The sequence below is a fragment of the Aedes aegypti genome, chromosome 3 (assembly GCF_002204515.2).
Source record: "Aedes aegypti strain LVP_AGWG chromosome 3, AaegL5.0 Primary Assembly, whole genome shotgun sequence".
Lineage (NCBI taxonomy): Eukaryota > Metazoa > Arthropoda > Insecta > Diptera > Culicidae > Aedes > Aedes aegypti.
Window position 1 is genome coordinate 17,585,144 of NC_035109.1, and position 21,685 is coordinate 17,606,828.

The 21,685-nt window shown below is 37.9% G+C and overlaps 1 protein-coding gene and 1 long non-coding RNA gene across 4 annotated transcripts in view; one reads left to right on the forward strand and one right to left on the reverse strand.

The window, feature by feature from the left end:
• Nucleotides 1-21,685, forward strand: part of LOC5569395 (homeobox protein cut) — a 564,153-nt gene that overhangs the window by 107,890 nt on the left and 434,578 nt on the right. The gene's annotated exons all lie outside the window — the stretch shown is intronic.
• On the reverse strand, nucleotides 9,892-10,596 carry LOC110678799. The gene is made up of 2 exons (XR_002501948.1): nucleotides 10,452-10,596; nucleotides 9,892-10,144 (listed from the first exon to the last, which is right to left on the reverse strand). It is a non-coding gene; the product is annotated as an uncharacterized LOC110678799 (long non-coding RNA).

Consider the following 21,685-nt stretch of genomic DNA (forward strand, 5'->3'; position numbering starts at 1 on the left):
TAAAACATCATCATCTGTCTCGCAGAGCACAGAGTATTCATACCGTCAGGGAGAGGACGAGACAATCTCGATGGCGATGGTGCGGATTATGATTCACACTGTGTGGACGACTTGTGACGCAGGCTTCAGAACGCGAATTGCCCCCAGGAAATTGTCGAGCAGAAAGCAGCAAAAAATAAAAGTTCGATAATTTATCATCTTTCATATTAGATTCCGCCTGATGGTTTTTATCCCCATCGCGCGATGGTAGTCGCCATCGTTTGTCGTCGGAGCAGATGCTCTGATGTCCCTTGGTAACCGCACTACTTCCCAGTGCCTAGCCTGCTTAAAAAACCAATAAATACACATAAAAGTTCTAGATCTGCTTCCCCTTCCCCCGAAACGTCAAACGTCGATTTCCGACGTATTATTTTCGAATAACCGTTTATTGGAAAAATATTGTCACCGAACCCTCCGGGGCCTTGACAAGCTGAAGCGCACACGGTCGGTCGTTGGGTCGTTAAGGATTTAGAACCATTCGGCAACCCTCTTACGGAAAAATACGGCACGCGGTCCAGAAATCGCAATCAATAAAGGCGCCGTAATATATTGACGATCATGTTTTCGTCATATAAATGTGACACGAATTAATTGATTTGTTTTGACGGTGCCTGCCAGACGGGGGTTTGCTTCTGTCTGGTGCCGAATGCAACCAGGGAGATAAGCTGCTTTCATTCGTCTACCGCGTGGTGCCTTGGACTTGTTCTTTGAAGTTTGATCCGATTCGATTGCTGGAGGGAATATGGCAGGTGGAGAAATTTGATTGATTTTTAAAGTATTCAATGATTGATTCTTATCAGTGTGGTTATGTTTGACAGTTGTCTCAGTAATATATACCTTGCTCACAAACAAGTGGTTATCTATTTAAAATCGAGAATATGCAGAAGACTTCGTGCTATTTAGTAGCAATGATTGTCTACCTAGCATTCATCTCCCATCTCGATGATCGTAGGATTGATTTAATCCATGTTTTGAGCTTTCGGACTGCACATATTGAGAAATAATTGATAAAAAATCTTCGAGCTGTTTAGTAGAATACATATAAGTAGATGAAAAAACCGAATTTAGTACTATACCATTTGATTCCACTAGAGTTTGTATCCTTTGACAGATACGCGTATTTCGACCTCATCTGTAAGGCCGTCTTTAGTGTTGTGTCGGAAGTCGAGCCTAGCACACGACACTGAAGACGGCCTTACAGTTGAGGTCGAAATACGCGTATCTTTCAAAGGATACAAACTCTAGAGAAATAATTGCTTGTCTCTTCGAATGTCCTTCCATGCGCTTGATGGAAAAAAACAAAGTTCTGTAAAGCGCCAGCCAGAATTTAGGACATTTTTGGATCAGGGCCGTCTGGTATGTTGTAACTTATAAAATATCCTAGTACGATGGATGCCGAAAACTGTATTTTGAAACCTTAAAACAAATCTTACTTACTTACTTATTTGGCTTTACATCAATTATCTTGATAAAGCCTCGCCAACAATATTTCGCCAATTCCCTCGGTTCATGGCCGCTTCTCTCCATCCTCGACTGTGACCCACGCTCTCCAGGTCCTGGTGCACCTGGTCAATCCACCTAGCTCGCTGCGCCCCACGCCTTCTTGTTCCGACCGGATTCGTGGCGAACACCATCTTTACAGGGTTGTTGTCCGGCATTCTTGCAACATGCCCTGCCCAGCGTATCCTTCCAGCTTTAGCTACCTTCACGATACTGGGTTCGCCGTAGAATTGAGCGAGCTCGTGGTTCATCCTTCGCCGCCACACGTCGTTCTCCTGCACGCCGCCGAAGATCGTCCTTAGCACTCGGCGTTCGAAAACCCCAAGAGCTTGCAAGTCCTCCTCGAGCATAGTCCACGCCTCATGCCCATAGAGGACTACCGGTATTATGAGCGTTTTGTACATCGTGCATTTGGTGCGGGGGTGAATCTTTCTTGACCGCAGTTTCTTCTGGAGCCCATAGTAGGCACGACTTCCGCTGATGATGCGCCTTCGTATTTCCCGACTAACATTGTTGTCAGCCGTCAACAAGGATCCGAGGTAGACGAACTCGTCCACCACCTCGAAGGTATCCCGTCTATCGTAACACTGCTTCCTAGGCGGGCCCTGTCGCGCTCAGTTCCGCCAAACAGCATGTACTTTGTTTTCAACGTTAAAACAAATTTACCATTTTTAAATATAGGGAGATACGATTCAGCTTCATATTATGTATTATTCAATTTGCTCTGAGAAGTTCTTGACATACTTTCCGGCAAACATAATCTAGTGCAGATTCTCCAATCTGATTGAATCCACCACGGAACTGGTAATCAGCCTCGTCTGGAATTATCCTCCCTCCAAATGTCTCAATTTGAAAATTTAACAATAGTTTTGAGAATGACTGCTTCCAAAACATCAAAACAAATTCCCTCAATTTCAAGAAAAATTTCATATGTAATTTCTAGATAAAAATGGAAGAGTTTTACTTCTGGTTGGATTTCATATCTCATTTCCAGTGTAAATTCAGGAAGCCTCTTAGGTCAAAATTGAAATGGTAATTTATTGAATGATGTTCCTAGCCATTTTGGCAAACCTCTTGAAGTCTGATACTTTTTGAATTATCCTTACTGTGAAAAAAGAAAATTAACAAGAAAAATCATTCAGATTTTTGCGGAATTTTAGATGAATTTCAACAATTCTCCTAAAATTTCCATCAAAAACTTTACCTTGTTTAGTCAAAAAAGCCAACATGAATTCAAAATTAATTGGTATAAGGTATAATTGGTATAAAACATTCTTAGCTTAATCTCGCAGAAAATAGCCTAAGATTTTGCCTGGAACTTTGCCAGGTACCTTTCTCACCAGGAGTGTATTTACAAATTTTGACAGAATTTCCTCTAAAAACTCTGCCATTAATCGCTCAATCTCAAACATAAATCAAAGTTTTTTTTTCATTTTGAACTTTTTGAAAAAGAAATTCCATTAACTTTTTTGTGATTTATTATTTTATTTACAAACAAAGTTGTTATTAGTCGCCGGATGTGACAGACTATCAGTGACGATGACGAACAATAAAAAGTTTTCATCACTGTTTCAGCTCAGTGCGACCAACGACGCTCAACTACCATCACACAAGCTTCTAGTCACGACAAAAATCTTTGTTGTTTCTCTTTACCGGCGTTTTCGTTGACCACGGTTAGCTTGATAATGAAGAGCAGGCACCTATTCGGTGTCAATAGAATGGTCGAACAAAAAATATCAGCGCCGTTCCGGAGTTAAACAAAAAGCTTCAGATTATTAGGTACATGCGCCTGCCAACAAGGCTAACACAACACCTAGAGAGTGTGGTTGCCTAAATGCCAAGATAGAACTTAGTCAACAGTTTATGCGTTAACATGGTGGTAGTTCATGGTGTATTTTTGACAGTTCACGTTTTCCAGAACTCTTTTTTGAGCGTGTATACATGGTTTTAAAGGCTAAACCATCAGGAAACAATCGCCATCTTTAATTTCAGGTCTTCATCTGGGTTTTCAAATTATCATTTTTGGTCTCAAGACTTCTTCCCCATACCAAAAATATTGATACAAAAGTGTTTTGGAGCACTGATATTTTCATATTGTATTCAAGAATTTTACGGAAACTCTGCTTAAAGCTTCTGTACCTCAAATTTTTAAGAATTTCAAGAAGAATTGTTATTCTTTTCAATTTATATTGTGTTAGAAATGTATGGACATGTCACAAATTTCTTCGAACATATTTGATTATGTATTTTGTTTTCTTGCAGAATGATTTACTAATCTTTAAAAAATTCTGGATTATTATTGAAATATAGTCATTTTTATTTTTGCTAAAATCACTTTCCGAGATCATGTCAGATGATTTACGGAGAACGAAATTCTCCATGGACCTATTCCTGGATTTAATTCACCTCTCATGATGTGCTGCGCATCATGATTGTTACAGAGAGCGATAAGTGAGAGATAATCTCAATTTTCTGAGAAATCAATCCAAGCCGTTGATAAAAATAATTTGTTTTGAATCTTTTGAAGTCCCGCTAGAAACCCCAGAGGTTCCACAAGGAATTCCCATATATCGACAAGTAATTCTTGAATTCCTAAGCTTTGAAAACCCTGCTTGGAAGTTGTAAATAATGTTTAAGATTCCACTGATAATACACAAAAATCTCATGATTTTATAAAAAAATCCTCAAATTTTGCTTAGATCTGGCTGGCAATCCAAAAAAATAATCTTTCATCGTACATGCTTTGAATCACTTTTCAAATTACTGGGCTATTCGTTTTACACTGGCCTTACATAAGTAGACCTTTTCCGATGCTTATACATGATCTTATCCCGAGAAATGATACTCAGGGCTTGGTTCAGTTTTCCAGTGTAACACTGTTACTCGTATCTTGTGGCCAATTCCACTCCAGATCGAGACGAACATGCATCCTGGACTCATCATTTGCTGACACCTTCGTTAGGAGTCTAAATGATAATCACCTTCATTCTTGTTTACGTATGAATGCCCCTTTGATCAGAAACAAAATCGTATTCCCGTTTCAGTTTTACTGATTTTGTCAAAGGAACAGACGATTTCAATTACGAATCTTCAGTACATCGATGAAAGCTGAATTTTAGGAAATACCTATCACATAGATTGTGGTACACCAGTTTTATCCTATGAATACCCAAAACAAGAATGTTACCCTTCGAACACCTTAAACAGGGGTAGGATTCTAAGAAAATTTAGATCGTTTCTCACTAGTCACTCTCTGTAGCAATCATGAACCGCAGAATATCATGAGAGTCTGTTTTTTGTCTACTGCTATAACACTGGTTATGTCGGAGAAATAACAGCGCATGATGAAACAAATCTAAACAAGCACCGAACCTCGGAAGCACTATTGCCATAGCATGTTCAGGGACTGTTTATCATGCCAGTAATGAATATAAAACACCCCTACTGGTAAATAAGCGAGAAGAACAGGATTTTATCATCGCTCTCTCTTTTGGGCTCTCCTTCGCTGCTACCGTTTGTCAAGCAACTAGCAAACATTTCCGATCATGAGCCGATACAGATGCAATATTTTACAGCGTTTGTTTTGATCGTGCTTCGAAATCAATTGAGAACGAATTGTGCATTGCCTAACCCTAAATGTAAGATTTTGAAGGTAGCTCCTTGACATGACAAGAGAAAAAACTGTATCTTGGACGAAACAGAATTTTGGGAAGGGATGTTTGACAGTCGCATAAGAATCTCATATTCCGGCAAGTTCTCGAAGATATCAATGGAATTTGATGATTTTGTTACAAATCACAACACACAGACAGAAATTAGCGAAATTCGCAATCATAAGTTGGAAACACGTTCAATAAATTAGACTAACGAATGAAGACGTCAGACGCAAATTCGTTATTTATTAGAATTTGAGGATGGCTTGTTGGCAGAATAGAATTTCAATTTGAGTCATCTCTTTAACATTCTACATTGAAAATTTCTACAACTATCCTCTGACTTGAAAAGGTGAGCTTCTGAAAAAAAATTCCTCAAAATTAAGGTACAAGATTTGAGCTTTTGAGAGTTTCTTAAGGTGAATATGCTTCAAAGCCAAACTTCAAATTTTCAAGAGGGCAAATCTCGTACTTAAATTATGTAGAAGTTTTTTTTTAAGAAATTCACCCTTTGAAGTAAGAGGACTGTTATAGAAATTGTCTGTGTAGAATGTTAAAGAGATGACTACACCATGATTTCCAACATGAAATCCATCTTGTCCATCCAGCTTCGATTTGGTGCAGGCCTTTGGACATTTGTGAACTCCTTCTCGCGATCATCTTCGATGCAACTCGCAAACCACGCGATTCTCAAAGTTTAATGATACATATTTTGAATTACTTTTCAAGTTACTGAGCTATTCGCTTACTCTAGTCTTACACAAGTGGACCATATTCGATGCTTGTGCATGATCTTATCCCGGGAACTGATACTCAGTGCTTGGTTCAGTGTTCCACGCCTTTTGTGGCCAATTCTACTCCAGAGCGAGACGTGAATGCATTCACTAGTGGTATCGATTCTGGACTCATCATTTGCTGACACCTTCGTTGCGATTCTAAATGACAATCACCTTCATTCTTGTTCACGTTCGAGTGCCCCTTTGATCAGAAACCGAATCTTATTCCCGTTTCAGTTATATTGATTTTGTCAAAGGAACAGACGATTTCAATTACGAATCTTCAATACATCAATAAAAGTTAAATTTAAGGAAACATCACATAGATTGTGACTACACCAATTTTATCCTATGAAAACCCAAAAAATGTTACCCTTTGAACACCTTAAGCAGGGGTTTGATTCTGAGAAAATTGAGAGTATCTGTCACTAGTCACTCTCTGTAGCAATCATGATCCACAGCACATCATGAGAGTCTGTTTTTTGTCTACTACTATAGCTCTAATTATGTTGGGAAAATAACAGCGCATGATAAAACATATCTCAACAAGCTCCGAACCTCGGGAGCACTATTGTTATAGCATATTCAGGGACTGTTTATCATACCATTAAAGAAAAAAAAAACCCACTCCTATTTGTAAAAATCATCGCTCTCTCTTCTGGGCTCTACTGTTTATCAAGCTTATCACAACTAGCAAAATATTTCCGATCATGAACCGATACAGATGCAATATTTTTCTTCGCTTGCTTTGATCATGCTTCTTTATCAATTGAAAACGAATTCTGCATTGCCTAACCCTAAATGTAAGATTTTGAGGGTAACTCCTAGAAATTATAAGAGAAAAAAAAACTAATCTTGGACCAAACAGTATTTTGAGAAGGGTTGTTCGACAGTCGCATAAGAATCCCATATTCCTGCAAGTGCTCGAAGATATCAGTGGAATTTTATGGTTTTGTTACAAATCAGAAGACACAGATAGAAGTTAGCGAATTTGATCAAAATTTGCAATCCTGAAATTTTGCTGTATTAGAGAGATTACCGATAGTTGGAAACACCTACATTAAATTAGACTAACGACTGAAGCCGTCAGACCCACACCCACAACACAATCCGAAATTATATCCAATCAAAACCTATATTTAATGAGAAATTCGTTATTTGTTAGAATTTGAGAATGGCTTGTTGGTAGAATAGAATTTCAACTTTAGTGACTCTTCAAAGCTCAAATCTCGTACTTGAATTCTGTAGAAGTTTTTTTAAGATGCTCACCCTTTGAAATAATAGAAATTTTCAATGCAGAATGTTGAACAGATGACTACACCAAGATTTCTAACATAGAATCCATGATAACTTCTTTTCGTTAGAAGTTGTCCATCCAGCTTCGATCCGGTGCAGGCCTTTGGACATTTGTGAACTCCTGCTCGCGATTATCTTCGATGCAACTCGCAAATCACGCGATTCTCAAAGTTCCTCATCACCGCCTCAATTTTCCTATAAACCGCCGCCACATGTGTGTGCGGTTATGTTAACAAGTGTCTACACTATCTCTCTCTCGACGACAGCCAAGAAACGATCGACGACAAAACCCCCGCCGGAAGCTCCTCTCCGACGCCACACGTTATCGGGTGCTAATGCTATTATTGCATATTAGAATATAATAATATTTGAAATTGTTTTCCCACCTCTCCTCCTCCCTTCTCTCGCCAACATCTTCCGGACCCAGTTGGACGCCTTTAAAGTAGCGCCACTGGCATCCGCTCATTTGACGATGACGACGACGACGACCGGAAAACTTTTGTCCAACTATAGCTACAGCACGGAGGAACGCACTTTCGGGCTTTTGCTCAAAATTAAAGCCAAAAGCAGAAGGAAAACTTTGTCTCCCGTCTATAGGGGAAGGTGGGGCAATGTCGTCGATATTGAAGCGAGTTATCGAGTTATAAAACTATAAATCGATGCAAATGCGATCAAAGGGATCATCGAGGTAGCCGTGAAGACCAACTTTTTCTATGGTTATGGTTAAACACTTTATCGATATACCGAATATCGAGTAATGGAGGGTTGACTGTATCTTTAAATAGGCATGATTGTGCGAAAAAAGTGTGCATTTTTCTGCATACTTCAGTTCATGGCTTTTACAAGTTATGCCTATCATATAAGTATCGATATTTTGTGTGTCCGTCAGTGAACCTTTGTCCTCCACTAGTTTGTTCAGCAAAGTTCTTGCCAATGTGTTGAAGGTTCACTCTGTGGTATTTTTGTCCCAACTGTTATAGTGATTCTGGAACTATTAATTATTCTACTAAGGTAGAACTTTTGCCCCACACTCCCCAATGTGAGTATGCGACTCAATGAGGCAGAATCGCCTGCTGGGACGACTGGGAGAGCTCCATGTGCAGGATAAATCTCACTTTCATTTTAATGAAATAATAGTTGGCGACGTAGTAGTTGTCGTCGTCGTCGCAGTCGGGAGTTGAATAGAAAGAGCCACCGCAGTGCATTAAGGCACTAGGAGAGCTGTTGTACTTCTTAGTTTTATGACTAGATGATGAAAATTCGCCGTCGTCGTCCCGGAAAATGACGAAAACGATGATGAGTTGAGGGTGGTTTGCCGTGGAATGACAATGACACAGAAAAATCTGCACGATAAGAGTGGGGAGGTGGATGAGGTGGGAGGGGATTCTACGGAATGACACCGAAACACGCATCTTGCCGCTTCCCGATGTATGGTATGGCCGACGTATCCATGTGTGGAGCAATAAGGTGTTCCATTTTTGTATAGAAAAAACATTTTGTGAAAATCTTATCAAAAACTTTGGTTTCAAATTCGATAAAAGTTGATGTTTTATACGCCCATGAATGATGATTGCAACTCCACTACATGCTCCATCCAGTCGATTATTACGATGAACAAAAAAGTTTGGATCTCTTTTGAGTTTCATTCATAACTGCTATATGTACCGAAGGAAAACCAAATTTCAGTTTCCTTAGGTATAACCTTTCGTCAAAATGAACAAATTTTGAGTTTGTAACTGAAGATTTTTCTGGTCTAGGCCACCCTAGCATGGAGCAAGCATCAACCGACGCGCCTTCGCAGGAAAAGTTCCCATTACGACTCCTTTAACGAGGCAAGCGTGCAAGCTATACATCCGAGAGATACACTTTAAGACCGAAAGCGGAGAGATGCTCTCTGAAACAGAACAGATACATATAATTAACATTAAATTTTATGACGAAAGTATTTCAGGGCTCCGCAATATATGTATACTGTTGGCGCGGGTGCACGACGTTAGGCATAAATACGTTAGGCATAAGGACGTTAGGCATAAGTACGATAGGCATAAATACGATAGGCATAATGGACGTTTGGCATAATGGATGTTTGGCATAATGGACATTAGGCATAATGGACGATAGGCATAATTCTCAAAATAAAAAAATGAGATTATTTGTGTGAAAAGTGAGCTGACTTTTTTGGTAATTGTGGAGGGCTTCAAAGATCAAAATTGTGTCCTTTGAAATACGATTGCAGTCGTTCCATAGTTGTGAATCCTTTGAGGTCAATTTCTAGGACAAAAGTTGATAAAATGATTGGCATGGAAATGCTGTTAATTGCCTTCATTAGCTTTGTAGTAACTTTCCATAGAGTAAAGCCATGCTGGAGGTTTTTTAGTTCGGTTTCAAGTCCATCGAGGATCCTTTGCCATGAAGTGCAAACGTGTTCATGTGTCGTGAACAAATAAGAATGTAAAATGGCTACCTTGGCAAAGCAAACATTTGGTTAATAACTGTGGAAGTGCTCCTAGAACACAAAGCTAAAAGCTTGAGTTGGGGAGTAATGCCAAGAATATGAATGATGCTGTAACTGCTGCTAATCTTTTGAGTTAGGTCGTACACATTTTATTGACAAATTTTTCATCAGAGATTATCTCTTCTTTAAATTGGAGGCTGTTCTTTATAGTTAAACTGTCGACAAAATTATTGTAGTTAGTGCTGCTAATGTTCAAATCAGAATTTTTTTCTTCTTTCATAATTAAACTGTTTTTTCGAGACGTACTTATTCAAAAATTAATATCACTATTGCTCTTAATACTTCCATCATACATTTTCCCTTCTTTGGATCATAGGCTGTTCTTTATACCTATACGGTCAATTTAATGACTGTAAGAAAGGGACCTTCTTCCAACAATATGCTGTTTTGTTGGTTCTTGCTGTTCTAATAGTTATTGGAATTGTTGGTGTAAATATTCCCATTAAAAAATGCACGCCATTCTTAATGCTAAATGCTATGTTATGTTAAATTTGAGATTGAATGTTAAATTGACTTGAAATCAAATTTTACTTTTCAAACGCGAAGAATTTCAAATGTTTTCAAGGTGCTTTTGGTAATACTTTCAAATGTGGCTGATCAAAATTGTTTGAAAACCATCGAAAATTGTTGGCAGAAGAGGCAAAAGAACTGTTTTCACCACATTAAATTGACGAGCAGACTCGGAGTGGGAATGTTACGCTCTTATTGGCGTCACACTACCAGAATATTATTGTTGAAGATTATATCGCCTATCGTAACATGAATTTTTTGCTTGACTCTAGATTGCTGTCAACAAGTTAATTATTTGCATTATAAGTATTAATAATTATATGGAAGATTTCCCTTCTTTAGAATTAACGCAATTATGTAAGAGAAATGTAAGAAATGGTATAAACTCACCAAACTAAACATCTCTAGAAATGAATAACACTTGCACATTGCAATTAAAAATAGATACTTACAAAAATGGATTGAACTGGACTTTAGAATTATAACAATGACCATGATAATAATCTTCTTCCATATCTTGCGATAATCGATTCATTGTTAAATTTCATAACACCGGAAATTGCATTTATAACCAACCAATTAACCCACCCCCTCGTAACGCTTTTTGTGTGAATTTTCCACACTTTTTAAAAGCTGTTACATTTTAAAGCACCCACCCACCCCCATCAACGTAATGGCATTTTTAAATGGACCCGAATAATTTTCGATATGAGAAGAGTTTTTGAATTACATACACGCAAGTTATTTTATGCCAAACGTCCATTATGCCTAACGTATTTTATGCCTAACGTCCATTATGCCTAATGTCTTTATGCCTATCGTCAATTATGCCTAACATACTTATGCCTAACGTCCTTATGCCTAACGTCTTTATGCCTAATGGGGTATACTCTGTTGGCGCGGCGGCGGCGGTTTGGTACGCGCAGAAAGAATTCTGATCCGAAGGGTGCTAATCGAGAGGGAGACGAAAGCGGAGAGAGGCATTCCATACACATGTTACGAGAAGTAACGTCATACATTGCATCGACATGGTGCAGCGCTACAAGAAACGTAATCGACAGGTGTAGTTTTCCCCTCCTGCTGCTACTGCTACTTACTTACCATATTTCCTTCGCACGAATCAATGAGCCGTTCTGTTAGGGAGCAAGAGGTTCATTAATTAATGGAAATATATTTTCACTCAAGGCTTTATCATCGGGACTCGATCGAGTGCTTGCAGGTGACCGCAGATAGCCATCGTTCTCGATTTGCGTGCTCCCAGTTGGAAGAAACCGATCGGATCGAAGAAAACCGCGCTTTTCGATCATCCAACAGCGATGCCATATCAGAGTATTGAAGTATAAAAGTATTGAATCCGTATATTTGACTTACATGACAAAGGAATTACAGGTATGGAAAATCAGGACTGTTTAACTTTAAAATGCAATTTTACGAGATTGGGAGTGGTGTGCAGTGATGGAAAGTGGCGAACGCTTCATCTGAACTGGAACAAAAACAAAACCAAACGCTCCCGAGCGTCAGAGCGCTGGCTTACTCGCATCTGTCGACTCCCGAGTAACTGAAGCAAAAAGTGATTCGCGAACGTGTTCGGAGCTGCTCAGAGGCATATTGTGCTTTTCGGAAAAAAAGCTGCTTACCCTCCGAGATTTATGGTTTTCAAGGGCTTTTGACTACAAACTAGTAGTTTACTATCGATATGATGGTTATACAATTAATTTGTCTGTCAAAACCATAATAAATCACACCTTGCTCGGTTACTCGCGAGTAAACGCTCGCGAGCTTGTTGCTACTTCTTTTGAAATGTTCTCCCGAGCAGACGGGTGCGGGCTTACTCACACCTAGCCAGATCCCGAGTCTGTGATGTTTGTTATGCGTTGGTATACACTCGTGAGCTGCTTCGTGATGCGAACTTTTCCAGCACTGGTGGTGTGTGGTCTTTCGATTCCGTTGCATGTTCCTGTAGAGCGAGTGACAGGATCAAGATCAATTGTGTCCAGTTATTCGAGTTAAGCCCAGGATGGATCACCAACTGGTGAGCTCGTTTCATGTTTATAATTATTACTATAAATTTGTTCAGCTGCCAATACTAAGGAACAAAAATGTGAATATAGTTTAAGTGAGACTCGTATTTTGCTTCTTATCCATGGATCGCATCACCGACCAAAGGTGGCTTCCAGATCTTTTTCCTCACTCACTAATAAACTTCCTGTGGTGATTGTGGAGATGCAGAGATATTCTCGGTCTCTAAAATTAACCATAACTACACTAACATTCCCTTCCTATCCCCACTGGCTGTGTGGACTTGGTCGACGCCGTTATTGATCAATAATATAAGAGCTGCTAAATGTCCACTGCAAGAGTAAGCATTGACATGTACTTTCAGTCTATGCTCTGCTATAAAAATGCAATTTCTTAAGATAGGCTTAAAACACCACTGGGAGTTAAATGTTTCCGCCTAGAAGATTTGTAAGTATATTTGGAAACATCCCAGTAAACACACGATCGTATATGGTGAGATATAAGAGTACGAAGGTGGAGGCAATATACGTACATTTTGTATGCAGCCCTATGGCGCATGTACGTATATCGCCTCCACTAATGTACTCTTATGCATTATCGTATACGAGTTTGTGTTTACTGGGATTGTACATATTTTTTTAGACTCGTTCAATAATTTTCTTCAAAAATGTCAATGGACATTTTAGGCTGAAGGGTGGTGCGAAAGGCAAATAAAATTTGCTTATTACACATATCAAGCGGGAGCAGGTCGTTAGACCGAATGCCGCTAGGCCGAAAGGGTTCTTAGGCCGATATACCATATATTTCAAACGACCAACACATTCATCAGTGTTTTTTCCTTCTTTAAATCAAAACATGTTCTTTCTAGTTATATTTCACAGCAGATATCGAAAACTTGAAGGTAATGCAAATTATCCTGATCTAACAATGAACAATCCATACGACCTAAAGATTCATTCGGTGGCTTCTAGATAATGCATATTATCTTGACCTACCCTTATTAGTAACCCATTCGACCTTAAGATTCATTAGAATTATCGACCATTTTCGGCCTAAGACCCTACCGGCCTAATGACCCTTTTGGCCTAACGGCATTGGGCCTAATGGCCTTCGGCTTAACTAAGTATGGCCTAACGGCATTCGGCCCAACGGAATAGAACCGTTTGCTTGATCTGACCAAAAATTGGGTGAAATTGGTGATGGTTGATTACACGTTTTTACTTTTTTTGTGGACTAATGGTCTAGAATGACCCATTAATATTGTAAAGGATAGTAGACGCCGATATTCAGCATCAACATGTTCATACTAGCTCCTATACAAATATTTTGGTCAACCCTTGAATCAAACAGCGGAATCCAGTTAATTACTAATCAAATCTTCAACTGGAGTTGGTTATAACTGATAGATGGAATTTCAATTTTTGGAATATCAAGAAATTGCTTATGTTTAAGGTTTTTAAGCAACTTGATCTTATCTCTTGGAATCATTTGGTGACTTTTATTTGGTGACTTTTGAAAGAAGTTGTTGATTTTGAAGAATATGGATTAGGAAGTCCAAAAATTGGCTGTAAATTAGTTTAGAAAATTGAAAAATTGAAAAGAATCATAGTGTTTTCTGAATTCTGTTTCAGCCTTCAGAAACTCTTAGATGAATCTAAAAATACATGAGATTTCTAAGAAGAAAATTTGAATTTCGGTAGTACATGAGCGATGTTCAGCAATAGCTGTTAATTTCAGAGAAAAATGAGAATTTTGGTTGATTGTAAGACATTTCAGGAACAATTCAGAGCTATTTGTAAGACAAGCTAGTAATTTCTGGAATAACAATGTTGTAGATAGGTTGTAGGTTTGAGCAGTTGCTGCGATGTTAAATTAACAATATCTTCTTCTTCTTTATGGCATCACGTCCCACTGGGACAGAGCCTGCTTCACAGCTTAGTGTTCTTTTGAGCACTTCCACAGTTATTAACTGAGAGCTTACTATGCCAATGACAATTTTTGCTTGCGTATATCGTGTGGCAGGTACGATGATACTCTATGCCCTGGGAAGTCGAGAAAATTTCCAAACCGAAAAAATCCTCGACCGGTGGGATTCCACGACCCTCAGCTTTGGTTTGCTGAATAGCTGCGCGTTTACCACTACGGCTATCTGGGCCCCTAAATAAACAACATCTACAGCTGAAGATCACAAGAAAAATAAAAAAAAAACTACGATTACCTTTTTATGAATCGCTCGAGAGATTATTTGACGAATTGTTCCGGGATTCATAAAAGAATAGTTTGTGATTTTTTCTTAAACTTCTCAACAAATTTCGTTAACAAACAATCAATAAATTATCAAAAAAAAAAAACTGAAATTGTTAGAAAAGGAAAGCGTAAGTGATTATCCAGTATCGGCGCTACCTTAAGCTACTTTTATACTAATTATTCTATTTGTCAGACTTCTGCATGTTCAGGATGTTCTAGGTTGCCAAGTAGGACATTAAGGCATACACCAAAAATTTTTCCCTGACAGGGAAGTATATTTGCAAGGACTTTTCCGAAGACAGTAAATTTTATTCATTGGTTCTTTTTATACAGCCATTTTCCGACTGCGGTCATAAATGACCGTGCCGGCCCCAAAGGGAAAACTTTGATCATTTTAGCGAGAAAAGTTACTGGAACAAGGGTAGACCTGAAGTTCTGAACTCCAGGGTAAATTGGAGGGCCTGGAATATCACCAACGTTCCTTGAAATAGCCAATTGGTCTGTGAGAAGGTTCAGTGAACATGGTAGATTATATAACTTCACTCAGTTTAGAAGGAAATATTACTGGAAAAGCAGTAGACCTGAAGTTCTGAAGTCCTGGGGAAATTTTGAAGGATCTGCAATACCTCAATCGTTCCTTGAAACAGCATATTGATCCATGAGAAGGTTCAGTCAACATAGTAGATTATATAACTTCACTCAGTTTAGAAAGAAAAATTACTGGAACAAGGGAAGACTCCCTGAACTCCAGGGTAATTTGGAGGGCCTGGAATACTCCAAACGTTCCTTGATATATCTTTTTGATTCGTGAGAAAGCTCAGTGAACATTAAATAACTTCATCGTTTAGTAAGAAAAATTACTAGAACAATTGTAGATCTGAATTTCTGAACTCCGGGGTAATCTGGGTGGCTCGGAATACCCCAAACGTTCCTTGAAACAGCTAATTGATCAGTGAGAAAATTCAGTGAACATGTTAGATTTTATAACTTCACTCAGTTTAGCGAGATAAATTACTTGAACAAGTGCAGACCTGAAGTTCTGAACTCCAGGGTAATTTGGAGGGCCCAAACGTTCCTTGAAAGAGCTTATTGATCCATGAGATGGTTTAGTGAGCATGTTAGATTATATAACTTCACTCAGTTTAGTGAGATAAATTACTGAAACAAATGTAAACCTGAAGTTACGAACACTAGGGTAATTTGGAGGGCCTAGAATACCCCAAACGTTCCTCGAATTAGCCTATTGATCCGTGACAAGGTTCAGTAAACTTGGTAAGTTATATATCTTTACTCAGTTTAACAAGAAAAAATACTGGAATAAGTGTAGACCTGAAGTTCTGAACTCCAGGGTAATTTGGAGCACCTATAATATCCCAAACGTTCCCTGAAACAGCCTATTGATGCATGAGAAGGTTTAGTGAACAGGAAAGATTTTATAAATTCACTCAGTTTAGCGAGATAAATTTCTGGAATAAGTGTAGCCCTGAAGTTCTGAACTCCAGGGTAATTTGGAGGGCCTGGAATATCCCAAACGTTCCTTGAAATAGCTCTTGAGATTCTCAGAGGTTGGTAGATTCTATTTGAATTTGTAATGATATTGTTCTTAGCCCAAACAATTACTGTACGGTTGTAGATTTCAAAGAGTGTGCTTCAGGACAGTTTGGACGTCCTAGAACATCCCAGGACATAGCAAAGCAAGTGAAATAGTGTTTTCGTTAAAAGAGTAATTCAGTATTATCTAGTCTGAACATCATTTATGTTCACGCTTCGTATGTACTTATAGTTCAATTTTCCAAACTTCAGGATGTTCAGGATGTTCTAGGTTGTCAATTAGGTCATAAAGGCATATACTTCATATTTTTCTCTTATAAAATAGTATATTTGGGACAACTTTGCTGAAGACAGTATAAACATTTGTTCATTGGTTCTTTTTTTACAGCCTTTTTTGTACTGCGGTCATATATGACCGCGCCGGCCCCAAAGGGAAATATTGAGATTGTTTTCCTTAGGTTCTTTGAGAAAAACCACAAAAAATTTTGTAACTGCCATCCTTGTTTATATGAATGTTAAGGTTAGTGATTATTTCAATTAATTATCTTAGGTTATAAAATTATTATCTAAAGTCCAAGAAATTCTCAAGCAATTTATCCTGAATCCTGCTTAAATTCATCTTTCCAGGATTCCTCCAGGAATTTCAATAGGAATTTCTTCAGGACTTCTTGCAAGAGTTCGTTAAGGAATTTCCCCTTTAATTCGTATTGGTAATCCTCCAGGGGTTTCTAAAGGGATTCTCTTAGAGATTTCTCTTAGAATTCCTTCCTGAATTCCTCTGAGCGTTTCTACAGAATTTTTCTCAAAAGTTTATTAAGCAATCTATCCTGAATCTTACCTGACATCATACTACCAGGATTCCTTCAGGAGTTTCTACAGAAATTAATTCAGGATTTCTTGCAGGAGTTCGATAAGGAATTCCCACTTTAAATTATATTTGTAATCCTCCAAGGGTTTCTCGAGGGATTCTCTCAGAAATATCTTTTTGGATTCCTCCTGAGGAATCATCTGAGCGTTTTTTTTTCTATCTTTATTAACGAGATTTTTAGCCCTGGGCTAGTTCATCTCGGGACCAACGGCTTTACTTCCCTTCCGAAGGAAGTCGTCCCTTTAACCTTTTTGTCATGAGTGACTATCTCGGGGATGGGATTCGATCCCAGGTCCTCGGCGTGAGAGGCGTGAGTTCTAACCACTACACCAGGCCCGTCCCCCCTCTGAGCGTTTCTACATAATTTTGCTTGAAAGTTTTCCTCCTTTTCTCCTAAATGAATTTCTCGAGGAATTTCTATATTGATACATCAAAAGATTGCTGAAATAATCTCTTAAGTGTTCTCTAAAGATTTTCTTTAGGAGTTCCATTAGAGTTTCTTTTAGAATTCTTTGTGGTTTTTTTGCCAAGGATTTGATAGTTCCTGCATTTTGTCAAGCATTTTTTCCATAAGTACCTAATGTAACATGAGATATTCGAGGATTGTTTTCAGCTACGAAATTTTTAGAGTAGGCATTGGATATATCAATGTCAGCGTAATACTAAAACTTTTTTTATTGTTCTTAAACTGTGTTTTCAACAAAAACTACTCAAAACACGATTTTTCTAAGAAAAAAAAAACAAATTTCTTTGGATTATTTGAATTTTTTCTGCGGAAAAAACATTTTCACTATGAAAATAATGATTATAAAGCATCTTGTGATAAATATGAGTTGAATTATGCATTTTTTTCAATACATGCAAGAATATTTTTATTACAAAATAATTTAAAAATTGTTAAAAAGACCTTTCCAAAGGTTTCACAAATTAAAAAAAAGAACAGTTTCAGCGTCGTTTAACTGACAAAATATCGAAAATTTTGGTGTTCTACGTTGAAACATTATGTTTTGTGCAGTTTTTGTTACATAACTGGATCAAAATCATTCTGTATTTCAATATATTTTAAACACAGATTGAACAACTAAATAGGCTTCCGAAGTCTTGATTAAAACGAGATGATTTTTTTTTGGGAAAATTACGAAAAAATTGGAGTAAATTACTTTTAAATAAAACTAGTTTTAATATTAGATAAATTTGGTGTTCTATAAGTTTTCGTTAATTTATATTTGAAGAGAATCATGAAAAAAGTTTCAAAATTGATTAAAAAATAACAAACAAATGTTTATTTTTTTAAATTTGAAAATTCACGCTACCTCTAAATGTTAACATTTTTGAGGGTTGTGCTACTTTTCCCCGAATGTCGGTTCCCCGAATGTCGTTTCCCCGAACGCCATTTACCCGAATGCCAGTTCCCCGAATATCCCGTTTCCCCGAATAGCCCACTTTCCCGAAAATTTTTTGGCACTCATATTTTTCATAACTTTATACGTTTCAGCGGGGTGAATGTACTGGTCATCTGATATGCACCCTTCTTTATTTGATTGGCGGTTCTTACGAGTTTTACCGTCCTCAGCATTTTTGGCAACATGTGTATAGTCGAGAATGACAAAATACCTCCTTCTTTTGGTACGTATCGTTCTTTCTAATCCTGCCACTGGAAACTATCATAGCACCTTTTTGAGCTGCTACACTTTTCGGGGAAACGGGTCATTCGGGGAACTGGCATTCGGGGAAACGGGTCATTCGGGGAACTGGCGTTCGGGGAACTGACATTCGGGGATCGACATTCGGGGAAAAGTAGCACAATCATTTTTGAGGTATCTCTTTTTATGTGATTTGAATTTAGAAGATGACTCGAATTTTTAGTTTTGAGAACTTTTGGAAAAATAAGCCGCACCCTACTTCCCAGAGCATAGAGTATCTGTTTGAGAGTATTTCACTTTCTTAAAAAGTATTCTTGGTCTTCTAGCAGAATCCGTATATAATGTATTGCAGGAGTTTCTGGAACCTTCTGCAATCTCATGTGATATTTGTAGTAAACTCCCTGGATAAATGCATTATGGGAGTCCTGGAAAAAATATCTTAGCAAATTCATAATGGTATTTCTAGAAGAATCCATGAAGAATTTCTTGAAAGAAGTCTTTGGAGAAATTCCCAGAAAAATACAAAATAATATTTGAAAGAATTTCTAAAAAAGCTTCTATATGCATCTTTTAGCCATTTCAAGGAGAATTTCACAGAAGTGATGTAGGAATCCTCTTGAGAATTGTTGACGAAATTTGCTAATGTCTTTGTAATCATGCTCAGAAAGTTATTCCCAACCTTTTTGAAGGAATTCCTAGAGAAATTCTTGAAGGCATGTCTGAAAGATTCTCTGAATTAACTCTCGTTAAATCCAAGTGTTAAATTACAAGTGGAATCACAGATAGATTTTTTTCAGGAGTAAATGGAGAAGTTATGGATGAAATTCCTGGAAGATTTTTAAATTAATTCTTGGAGAAAAATTGATTTTGGTAAACATTGTTTATGAATAATTAGAATTATGAATTATAAGAAAATTCTGAAGAAATATGCTTCCAAATTGGTTAATTGGAGTGAAAAAAAAATCGATGATCGAGTCCGACCTGTATGTGGTGAAAATATTTACAGGTGTCTGGAGAAGTTCGCGAAGGAATATGTGTATGATTTCTGGACACACTTAATGATAAAACTCTATTTTAGTGACGAGAAATTTTTTATGGAATCCAAGTGTCATTGTTTTTTCCAGGAATCTCAGAGAAAAATTCTTTAGATTTTCCTGCATTAGTTTTCGATATCCTGATGATTTCCTTAATTTATCTGTAAAGTTGTTCATCGAGAAATATCTGAAGGATCTGTTGGAGAAATTTCTGGTTTAATTAGATATTAGTTGTGGGAATCACTCATTTTTGATTTGATGAATCCTTAAATATTTGTTTGAAGGATTGGCTGAAGCAATCATTTGTTATGTTCTTCTTGAAGGAGTCTGTAGATAAATTCTTGAAAGAATTTCAAGAGCATTCCCTGAATTGATTCAAAAGTAGGATACCTGTATGATTTTTGGAAAAAATTGCTGGCGCAAACCTAAAAAAATTTGCTGCAACATTTTTGGAACATTTTTGATGGAAGAGCTGAAACATATTTTAATTGAGTTATGAGGTAATATTTTATGGAAACGGAAAGCTTAAATCACCGGTGGAAATGTAGGACAAGTCCTGAGGGAAACGCTAGAAGATGTTGCGAATTATTGCGAGTAATAACTTCAAAAGTGATTCCTGGACTAATCAGTGGATTAGTGGATTTGTAGCTCTACAACTATTTTTTTTAAATTAGGGGAACTTACGTATTCTCGGCAGTCTAAGCCGATGTCGTACTTCTTTTGTAATTTTCTCGGACATCAGCAGCCAAATTACGTGTTTGTTTGTTTACATTCATGCGCTGCTCAATCATCTATCGATTCACACCGACAGACTTGTTGAAATCTCTCTGGAAACGCTTTTACAACGCTGCGAACATCTCTGGTCAGTGTGACTATTGTCGGCAGCTTCATTCTCTTCGGCAACTTTCCCATAAGCGCTGCAGGCGCTACCATCATTATTGCAATATTTCGCAAGTTGTAACAGGCATTTTTGAGGTAAAACATCTCGGAAACCGATCATAAAGCCATCATTATTGCCAATTTGTTATCCCATATCGCGTTTTCAAAGGCACCAAACTGGATATCCAGGTAACATTGGCAGCTGAATAATAGCTTGTTCAGCAGAAAATAGGCTGTATAAACAGTATTTTAGCTAAGCTATTATTCAGCTACTAATGTTACTTGGGTAAATAGTAGGCAAACGATCATGATCTTCTTATTTTAAGCTTTCTGCTAGTGTACAAGGCTTAAATTAAAAGTGCATTCTTGATGGATGCTTTCTTCGCGAGAACAGTGCTTTTGAAGTTTTAGAGCAATCTTAGAAGTAGATTCCAAACTGTTTCACCTTAAGTATTTTTTTTTGCGTACAAATATTTGTAGAAAATTAAATCCGTTGATTACCATAGCAAAACAAATCGATTTCCGTTGATTTTATCCAAGGGATCCCTAAATCCGAAGAAATTCTTCAATTCCGTAGATATTTTCGCAGATCTGGCATCGCTGTTAACTACACAGTGTATCATAATGAGGAAAACTGTCAAATATCTCTGTAATCGTAACGTTATTGGCGACGGGGGTTAGGAAACGGCAATTCCACACTTTTGCTGCTCAACCAAAGACGAAATATTTCGTCTTTGGCTTGATAACACCTCGCTGGTTCAGTTCGTCTTTCACGAAAGTGACGCACCGGTTTTTCTATAGAAGGCCACCACGTGTTCGAGACGCTAATCCACTTGCGCCGATCGACGGACGGCGGCCTCTCCCCCTTGTCAATATCATCTGCTTTCAATTTGGAAATTTATTGCTCAATTTCGGGGCCCCCAGAAATAGGCCACTCGGGACGAATAACCCCCGGCTGGTGCTGCGCGGTTGGTGACAACATTTATAAATTAAGTTGAAGGCGACCGTTCAGAAGCGAGAAAAAAAATTGAAGAAAACTCATTAGAAGCGATCGCGTTCGGAAAGAACTTTGTGGTGAAACTCATTCAGAAACTCATAAAAACAAGAACAGCAGCAAAAGTCTCTGTGTCTCTCCCTTCAAAGGAACGATAGGAC